Source organism: Oratosquilla oratoria, chromosome 6, assembly GCF_046742065.1.
Source record: "Oratosquilla oratoria isolate Oo_2021 chromosome 6, ASM4674206v1, whole genome shotgun sequence".
In the NCBI taxonomy this organism is placed as follows: domain Eukaryota; kingdom Metazoa; phylum Arthropoda; class Malacostraca; order Stomatopoda; family Squillidae; genus Oratosquilla; species Oratosquilla oratoria.
In genome coordinates, this window is record NC_134782.1 from 10,877,157 (window position 1) to 10,884,900 (window position 7,744).

At 42.0% G+C, this 7,744-nt stretch overlaps 1 protein-coding gene across 1 annotated transcript in view; it reads left to right on the forward strand.

Annotated features, from left to right (window-relative positions):
- Window positions 1–504: 504 nt before the first annotated feature.
- Window positions 505–7,744, forward strand: part of LOC143026289 (proton-coupled amino acid transporter 1-like) — a 73,669-nt gene continuing 66,429 nt past the window's right edge. The window contains exon 1 of the mRNA XM_076186418.1: window positions 505–599. The gene's annotated coding sequence lies outside the window, so the exon portion shown is untranslated. The remainder of the gene's footprint in view (window positions 600–7,744) is intronic.

Genomic DNA, 7,744 nt, shown 5'->3' on the forward strand with positions numbered 1-7,744 from the left:
TCCCCGTCCTCTCCTTTATATGGGGGGACGGAGATGGGGGGTCGCCGATTTAATGAAGTGGCCTTGCTGTGGATGTGCTGTGTCCTGCGACACTGCTTCTGACCCAGGGCAGTGGACAGGGTGCAGGTATGACCCGTCATCTAGGAGGTACTAAGATGGGAGGGAGGGTGGAGGGGTGTGGAGTGTTTTCGGGGATGAAATGGATGGGAATGTTTTTGTGCCTTGTCCTTTTTGGCTACCCCCCTGGTAAGGTGGAAAGAAGCCTTGGTATATGTATGTATGTATGTAATACTGATGATAATAATGATAATGTATGATAATATCTGATATATAATGTTCAACGATAAATCTATAATGATGAAATTCAATGATGTTATTTTAATTTTTTTCACTGACCGTCACCATATCTACCTTCACCGTAACACTCACAACGACCACCATCTACATAGCGCCACCATCCTCACTACCCCCCCCGTCCACCTCCACTGCGAGCTTCCTCTACCACCACCACCTCTCCTCCCGTGACAAGCATCAACAGTGTTATGAATGTGTTCAGACTGCGAGGAAGTAGAAACTTATTGCGCGTATCTTTATACATGGTGAGTGTTTACTAATCTTTACATACTAATTAAGAATACGTGAATGTCCGTGCATTGTATTACGTACAAATTAATGACAAATGAGTGTTTGATTATTGTAGTTATATTCGAAGTACAGTAAAACTTGTTGAAAATGATAGAAGAGTTAGTAAATAGCAGTTCGCAAGGACAATGTATTGCCTCAAATTTAATGACTGAATACCCAATGCCCCACAACGGCTGGCAACGGTCCTTGGGGCTTTTTCTATTTCACCAACTTGTATTAGTGGGAAGAAAAGAGCAGTCGCCGGTTGTCAACTCTATAGGGAGAGGTGGAGGAAATCCCTTCCGTACCAAGTGGCACTAATAAATTTAATTCTGCTTGTCGTGAGGTGATTTCATTTGGCAGTTAATCCTTCAACAGGGAAGGGGGTTAAACTTATCTCACTTACGTTTACTTAATCAAAATATAAAACTACGTGCAAACTCGTTTTGGACTGATTTTTTTTTTTCTAATCAGCGTGAGGGCACACAACATATGATCTTTCATTGTCCAAACATTAACATAATATACATACATACATTAAATAATATATTTATATATATATATATATATATATATATATATACATATATATATTTATATTATTAAATTTTGGGAGCAGGTTTTCAACATTACACTTGCTATTGAATTTCAGCATACTCGGCGTTGGTGATCTGAATACACAATATTGTTTGGATATAAAAACTAACGCATTACGACATTTCGCCTATACCTCAGGCATCTTCTGGTAATTTTATTTTCTAAACTACATACATGTTTACAAGTATCACAAATGGTAACATTAACAGAGGATGAGTCCAAAAATGTTCAAAACGTGGGGTGCCCCGATAAGCCCAAAAGTCCCACACATATTCTGTTGGATATTAATCATCGGCATACGGTTTCTAACTAATACTGCCTCCAAACATTCAAATCATCTTTTGTCATTGTTCTTGGGTATTATTACTGTATTTGTGTTCAGTTGATCCCGTTGGTGATATGTTGGTGTTATGTGTTTATGTTATGTGTGATTTTACTACTACGTTTTGCATGTGGTTCTAAGGCTTTCTGATCATGTTGTGTTGTGTGACCAATATACTCCTCATTACAAAGCGAACCGTCTTTAACTTACATGAATACTTATTCACAACACATGACTCTTTTAACACCAGCATATCACGGGATCAAATGAACACAAACACAGTAATACTATCCAAGATCAATGACAAAAGAAAGATTAAGTGTTTGGAGGTAGCATTAATTAGAAACCATATGCCAATAATCAATATCCAACAAAATATATGTGGGACTTTGGAGCACTTCGGGGATACTGTGTGTTCTCTACCTTATTCAGGGAAGAAAATAGCTAGAAAACTGTAAAGTCTATAGAAAAATATTATCAACACTGCGTATATTGTGATAAACCAAGATAAGAGGGAGGGAGGATGATGAATGGGGGTAGAATGGATACCTCCCTTGTAAGGTGGGGGAAAGCTTTTGGCATATGTCTGTATGTCTGTCTGTCTGTATGTATGTATGTATGTATGTATGTCTGTATGTACGAGTATGTACACACAAACACACACACACACATACACACATATATATGTATATACACATGTATATATATATATATATGTATATACATATATATATATACCTACATACACACACACACACATATATATATATATATATATACATACACACACACACACACACACACACACACACATATATATATATATATATATATATATATATATATATATATATATATGCGTTCGTGTTTGTGTGTGTGTATGTGCATGTGTTTTTTCTTTTCACCTTGGTCTTTGGATCACGTGTTGGACTCGTGATCGACAGCTATTTCCCTCCCAGAAGAGAGCTCAGAGCTCGTATGACCGATCTGTGGGTAATGCTATGACCTTACACGCGCACACAAACCCAACTCCCCGCCCACGAGAGTTGGAGTAACGACTCGAAGCGCAGCGATACTGAAATTATTTCAGCCCTGGGCAGGATTCGAACCCGAGCCGCCGTAGTGACAGTCGGGGACTCTTAACAACCGCTCCACCGAGTTGTGTGTGTGTGTATGTCATTACGAGAATGTTACTTGCGCTTTGGTAACGAGAGAGTGAGGGAGACTAGAGTGGGTTTGGTGGCTTTATTCTGGTAGGGGTGTGTCGAGCTAGGCTGGGTCAGCGGGCTGGGCGCCGCACAAAAGTGACCGCAGAGTGACCTGAGTCGCGACCCGTTTGTGGCAAGTACAGAATAGGACTGGATTCTGGATTCCAAGAAAAGACCACCTCGCTTGCGCGGGATCGGGTTTTGTGGGAGGGGAAGAATGTCTGTTAGAAAATGAAAAGATAGTAGTGTATAAAAGAGGGCTATTGCCACCGGGCGAATTGCGAGCGATTAGGGGCTAGTTTGTTGTCGTGGCTTTAGGAGAACTGGGCTAGGAACTTGGACGGTGGCGCCAATGCCGGGAGGAAGAGCATATTATATCACCAACGAAAGTTTGGAAAATGGTAGGAGACGTAGTAGGAGAGAAAGGGGGAAAAACGGAAAAATCTTTAGTGGGAGGTAAACTGAAATGAGAAGATGTAGTATAAGAGAAAGTGAGAAAGGAAGCGAATTTTAGTCGAAGAAAAAGGAAGTGTATATGTTTGTGCGTGGGATGCGGCTATGTTCGTGAGAGGTGTATGTGTGTAATTTACGGTTAGTGAGTAGATTTCACTTCCCGCGTGTAGAGGGCGTTCCTGATTAGCCCCAGGTAAGGCATGAGAATTCCTGTTTTACCCCAGGTCGGGTTTGAGTAACGATATTATTATTATTATTATTATCATTATTATTACCATTACTATTATTATTATTACATTATTGCGGTTATCACCAGTCAAGCTGGTGAAGGGGTGTGTTACTTGTTGGTGCGGTTATACACGTTTTATCGTGTACACCGCACGTGGGACGGGCGCAGCTGACAGATAGTCTGTACGGTGTGGTCTAGGTGTAATATGTTGTATCAGATGTTTGTGTTTGGCGTGCAGTTTTTCTAGGTGTCTTGAGTGAAGTTTGTGTTTGTGTTGGTTGAGTGGACGGATGTTGGAAATTTGGTGTAGAGACTCAGTGGTTCTGAAGTCGCTCCATCGCGAGCCCGTGATGAACTGGACAGCGGCATTCTGAACCTTCTGATGCTCGTAGTTATTGGTGGCACATGTCAGCTGGCTTAGTCCCGGGGACTGGCACAGAATCGGTCTGACGAGGGCTAGGTACAATCGACGTTTGGTTCTCAGTGTTGCAGTTTTGAAGCGTCTGAGCTTACCCAGCACAGCCCTAGCCTTCGCTCCCTGCTTGCGGAAGTGTGGGGTCCAGGTAAGGTCATTATCAAGTGTGCTACCCAGCACACGGGTATGGTCCTTCGCGTTTTGTGTCTGCTTATGTGGTTAGTGTCGTCCGCATACGAAAGAGTTAGAGCCTGGTTGCGAGGATAAGCCGGCTCTGGCAGGTCATTCGTATATAGATTGTACAGAGTGGGGGCAAGGACTGACCCTTGCGGCACTCCAGCCTTCGGCACAAAAGGTTGGGACAGACAGCCCCGCCACTTTATTCTAATTGACCTGTCGTCCAGGTAGTTGCAGAGCAACCTTGTGAACGGCAGGGCAAAGTCGAAGTTGTGGTACAATTTGTACTTAAGGCCTTCGTGCCATACAGTATCGAATGCCTTCTCCACATCCTTACAAACCAAAATGGCCTTACCAGGGCGACCGTCTGGCGGTCTTTGAACCCATTGAGTGATTATGGATATTACGTCTTCTGCACCGCGCCCCGGCCGAAAACCAAACTGGCAGTCCCTCAGCACATTCTCCGTCTCTAGGTACACGGTCAGGCGGCGGCTTAAGACGTGCTCGAACACCTTTCCAAAGTACTCCAGAATAGGACTGGGCTCGACATCCAAACCTGGCGTCCTTATATACCCGTCATGCGTACGTTAAAGAAGCACACGACCCATCCTGACCGAAACATGGCTCGGCAGGGCCTAGGTCGTGCTTTCATGAGGATATATATGCACGTAGTACAGGAGTAATATAGACTTAACCTACACAAATATAATACAAGGCCAAAGGCCGGCTATTTCTACACAACATATATATTTCCTGCCCCTTCCACTTCTGCAGCGGCGATACTATAAGCTAAAATACCACGTCGAACCACATGTGGGGGACTTGGTTCACCACATGTATTCACCTTGGTCTTTGGATCACGTGTTGGACTCGTGATCGACAGCTATTTCCCTCCCGGAAGAGAGCTCAGAGCTCGTATGACCGATCTATGGGTAATGCTATGACCTTTCACACACACACACACACAACTCCCCGCCCACGAGAGTCAGAGTAACGACCCGAAGCGCAACGATACCGAAATAATTTCGGCCCTGGGCAGGATTCGAATCAAATACTACGAGCACCACCATGCTGGTAGTCCAGTATTCTACCAACCGCGCCACCGAGTCGTGTAATGTGTGTGTGTGTATAAATGTATGTTTTTTTTTTTTGCATCCGACCTAGATATGGATCAAAAGGTTTCCTGTCGGCATGCTCCGCCTTTGTAATCCTTTGTATGTACAGTCACGAACAAATGTTCTAACAACATCAATATTTTTGTCAAGAACGTGATCTATTTAATAACTATTTAATATTTAGCTTACAGTTAGGTAATTTTGTTGAGCAGATAGCAAAAAATGTTGTCAAACAAAGATCTTGACGATGGAGGAGACGATGGGGACATTCACAGAATTCATGGTTGGGGACAAGTTTATTGAACCTGTCGTGAGCTCTTTGGAATGGGAAGGGTGCCTGCATGGAAGCTTGCTCAGAGAGACCGTTGGAGGACTGGCGAGAGAGTGTGAATGAAGTAACGCGCTCCCTGACGTGTGTCTTAACTGATGATGATTAGAAAAAAAAAAAAAAAAACTCGAGTGGGTCAAAAGTTTAGCTTGTAACTGTATATATACATACAAGGATTTTATAAAGTCCGTGTTCAGAGTTACATATTCATAGTTTAAGAAGCCGGGCAATTACAAGACAGAATTAATCTGTAAAGTAGAATTCGATTTTTTTTGGGGGGAGGGATGTTGGTTTTAATATGTTCACCATCATTATGTATGCAAAGGGTAATATGATGCTCTAACATTTTAGACATTTTCCAATTGGTTTTCAGCAATACCATTAATCACATCAGTTGTCCTAACTGGTATGTCTTCTAAAAATCGAAATTTAGTTGAAAAACATTGATTCTCATAATATGTCCTCAGACAAAAAAATCTGTCTGACAAGCATACAAGCCAAAACGAATATAAGGAATAATTAAAAGAATAAGAAGCTTTGAAATAATGATAAAACAACAACTAGGGACATCTCACTTATGAAATATTAATGCTTTTATAGAATATTTTTGTAATATCTGGACTCGATTCAGGTCTCATATTTATGAAAGATACAGATTGCCTCTTACAGCTGTCCCATCCTCCCTCTGTTAATTTGAGTTTCAATTAACTGAAATTGCCTGACAGATCAATTACGGCTGGTCTGCTCTTTGTATCTTTGATCAATCACTACTCTTCAGAAAAAAAGAGTGGTTACCAGGATTTATATGATCTGTAAGTGACAAAAAGTCACGTTATATTACTAAAGTGAAAAAATAAAGGTAAAAAATCCTATGCAAGATAATGGTGTACACACTATCAACCCCCTCACTACCGAGGTGTATACACACACACACACACACACACACACACACACACACACACACACACACACACACACACACACACACACACACACACACACACACACACAGACACACACACACACACACACACATATATATATATATATATATATGTATATATATATATATATATATACATATATATATACATACATACATATATACATACATATATATATATATATATATATATATATATATATGTATGTGTGTGTGTGTGTGTGTGTGTGTGTGTGTGTGTAAGTATGTACTGAAGTGTTTTATTCTTTGAAATTTCTTTTGGAAAGGCAAGGCAAGGTTGCGAGATTGTTGATGAAGTTAGAAGCGTTGGGAAATTGCAAACCAATATGCAATGTTCCTCTAGGAAGCGCCATGCTAGTTTCGGTTGCGTTAGCTGTCGCGATCACACAATTTTGAATGTGAAAATGAATGAAATGGCCTTAACCCCCATCCCCCGATGTTGTTCCTGAAGATTGATTAAAGAAAATTTTTAACCAGACTAAAAAGGTTAAACTGCGTCACGACAGCAAAAGGGGTTTAGGGGTTGGGGGGACTTGACAAAACCTCCAAGTTTGTGTTCTTTGAGGTTAACCTCGGGGGTGGGGGAAGTCTTCTAGGTCTTGGTGAGGGCGGGGTTAGAGCTCAGGCCTTAACTACGAAGAGTTTTCCAAACGGCAGTTGAACTGATAACGTCTTTGGGCGGGTATGTGTGTTGGTGTGTGAGTAGATGTGTGCATTTGTGTATGTGAGTAGGTGTGTGTTCCTGAGGGGAAGGGTAGTGTGAGGGTGAGAGGGAAGATGAGGATGAGGGTAAGGGTGAAGGTGGAAAGGAGAAGGTGGAGATGGGGAAGGGGTAAGGAGAGGAGAGGAAAGGGAAGGAGAGGATTGTTGTTGCTAAGGACTGTAGTTCACCAGCGCTTCTGTCCTAGTAGGGAGAGTTCATCCGACTCGGTTTCCTCCTCTAAGTACAAAGAACACCTTTTCGTTTATCATAGCTAACGCCGGACGATTTTATTCAGCTGAGAGGAACCCAGGCCATGATAATGGCCCCCCTTCCACCCCCGGGGCCCTAGGCACAGCCCTAAGGGCCCCAGGACCAGCCTTTATCTATATTTTTTATTTCTATATATTTTTTGTTTTTTGTTTCTTAAAGCACAAATTTTTGAACGACGAGTGGGGTGGCCGAGTGTATCTACTGTATTATCTTTTCTTAGTTGGGCGTTTGACAGCGGGAAATGCTCCTTATCCATCGGCTGCTATGGATTTTAAAAAATGGAAAAAGAAGAATAAAAAATGTCGACTGGATGAAAGCGGGTGTGTAGGGAACCGCGCC